The sequence below is a fragment of the Brassica oleracea genome, chromosome C9 (genome assembly GCF_000695525.1).
Source record: "Brassica oleracea var. oleracea cultivar TO1000 chromosome C9, BOL, whole genome shotgun sequence".
NCBI classification, from domain to species: domain Eukaryota; kingdom Viridiplantae; phylum Streptophyta; class Magnoliopsida; order Brassicales; family Brassicaceae; genus Brassica; species Brassica oleracea.
Window position 1 is genome coordinate 39,583,211 of NC_027756.1, and position 3,020 is coordinate 39,586,230.

Below are 3,020 nucleotides of genomic sequence, written 5' to 3' on the forward strand. Positions count from 1 at the left end.
CTCTCTTGAGTGCAAGTATTTCTTGATCTGATTCTATGTTAATCGAGTACTCCTTCGTCTTGATAGAAGGCTGATCAAGTTCCAGTATGTTAACCTGAGCTTTCAGCATTGCAGTCTCTTTGAGCAGTGCAAGGTTTTCATGGCTGAGATCAGAGAACTTGTGTTCTTGCTAGAATCATGCTTTGAGTGCTAAGAGCTACTCCTTTCATAATCATCCTTTTGGTAGTGTCCATTGAATCTACCACCACCTTTCTCCATACACTTGACAAACTTGTTGAAGTTTCGTGCCATTAGACTCAGGTTTTCTTCTCTCTAGATCTGTTTAATCTGATTTATGCTTAGTCACACACGACTAGCGACAGACCAGTTTCTAATCTCTAAATCACAGAGACCCAAGCTAAACACTTGTTACTTGATCTCTGTAGCCGACAAGAACAAACCTCTTGTTCTAGCTTTTTCTCTCTTAATGCTTAACCTAAAACTCTCTTAGATTATCTCATTAAGTAGACACGAAAAAGACAATATTATATTTCCTAAAATCTTGCAAACTAGAAGATCTTCTTTGCTTCACGTCCAAGCAATATCTTCTATTTCCATAAGTTTGTGTATTTCCATAAGTTTGTGACATGTCATCACTCGTAATAAACTCGCCATACTGTGTTACACAATCACCGCACTGTGTAACACACTCTTAGCTCAGCTCGAACACGCTCACAATCTTAAGCTTACAGTGTGAAGCCTTAGATTAGAAATACCGTCACGTCACGTCACCGCCCATGTTACTTAGGATAAGATTGTTGTTATCAGCATAGGACAATATAGGCCTGGGTACGGATATCCGTTCGGATTTGGATTGGGTTTTTTGGATTTCGGTTCTATATTGTAACACTTCTTAGGTTCTATTCTAGTAAATTTACAAGTACGGATCAAATTCGGATATAACACTTCCGTTTCGGATCGGTTCGGATATATCCGAAGTAACAATACATCATTCGGATTCGGATTCGGATTATATCGGATCGGTTCGGATATATCCAAAATAAAATCTAAAATTTAAAAGTAAAACATAAGAAATATATGTTTCTTTGTCATATAATGGAGTATTTAAGGTATTTATTTAAATTTTAAATAGTTATTGTTAGATATTATATCCAAATAAATATGAAATTAAATATTTGAAATACATATTCATGTTTCAAATATTTATATTATATATTAATTTGGTCATTCGGATCGGTTTCTTCGGATATTTTTCCGGGTTTTCAGGTTTTTCGGGTTTTCGGGTTACCTGTTCGGATTCGGTTAATAACACTTCGGATTCGGATATGTTTTGTAACACCCTACAAGATCCATTGAGGTATTTTTTACATTTCGGATCGGGTACGGATCGGGTTTTTCGGTTCGGATTCGGTTCGAATTTCGGGTTTCGGATTTTATGCCCAGCCCTAGGACAATATTAGCCCAAGTTGTGCTTTTGATTTCTCGATGACGTGCACTGATTGTTATTAGGACCTAACAAAACGTTTGTTTTATTTCTTTTAGCTTGCGGCCTAAGCTTATTTGGTGTTGACTTGTTGCACAATTTACCGATTGAAACAACTGAAATCACAATTAGTTGTCTCGTCTCTTGCTTGTGAGAAAGTTGCTAAAGTTAATATTGTTTTTTCTCATAACCTATTACGTACCTATAACAGTCAAATTGAGAGAACCACCGGTTGGAGACTTACTATGGCAACCAAGACACATTGAACATCAGCCATGGAAGCTCTGTTGATATGCCTTGAATCTGGATGTTACATCTAGGCGATGAATGTTACATCACGTACATTATACCGACTCGGTTGCATCAAGAGCGTTGCATCAAGTTATTATTGATGTTACATCTGATCGTGGGCTTAGGACCATGAGTCCGTTTAGTCTAGGGTTTTAGATGCGAGATGTTACTATATATATCTTGTATTCAAAGTAACCCTGAACTTGCACTCTGTAAACTCAATATCGCCTCCAATAATAAGATCTCTCTTTGCCCGTGGACGTAGCCAAGTTGGTGAACCACGTTAAATCTCTGTGTCGTTGTTACATCATTTTTATTCATCTGTTTCCGCATCTGTTTCTTCTCACAACTGTTACAACAAACTGGTATCAGAGCTTCGGGTTGTGATCTAGTGAGAAGATGTCTGGAATAAGAGTGAAGATCGACAAGTTTGATGGGAGAAATAGCTTCAGTCTTTGGCAGATTAAGATGCAGGCGTTGTTGAAGCAACAAGGCATCTGGGGACTATTGTCAGGGAAGAAATCTGAAGCACCTGATTTGGAGACTCTAGAAGAGAAGGCGTTCTCAACAATTTTGTTGTGTCTAGCAGACGAGATCATCATCGAAGTGTCGAATGAGAAAACTGCTGCTAGTTTGTGGCAGAAGTTGGAGAGCTTGTACATGACAAAATCTCTAACGAACAAGCTACTTCTGAAGCAACGCCTCTTTGCCTTGCGTATGCAAGAAGGTATTGAGCTTCACGACCATCTTGACAAGTTAAATTCGATATTACTGGAGCTGCGTAACATCGATGTTAAGGTGGAGGATGAAGACGCTGCTCTAATCCTGTTGGTATCTTTGCCGAACTCTTTCGAGAACTTCGTGCAATCGTTCATTGTTGGCAAAGATACAGTGAGACTGGAAGAAGTTAGGTCGGCGCTTCACAGTCGGGAATTACACCATAAGGCATCCAGCTCAGGGACAGACAATCAAGCTTTAGGATTGTTTGTCAGTGGTGTGAAGGGACATGGGAACAAAAGGAAGTCGAAAGACAGAAAATCGTTTCCAAGAGGTCCTAAGCCAACTGATTCTTGCAACTATTGCAAAGAGAAGAGACATTGGAAGTAAGACTGTCCCAAGAAGAAGAAGGAGCAGCAGTCTGGATCTTCTGCAGTAGCTGAGGATGAAGCCAAGTCTGATAGTGACATCGCTCTTGTTGTGCACGGACACACACACTCTTCTGATGTGTGTGTTCTGGATACAATAG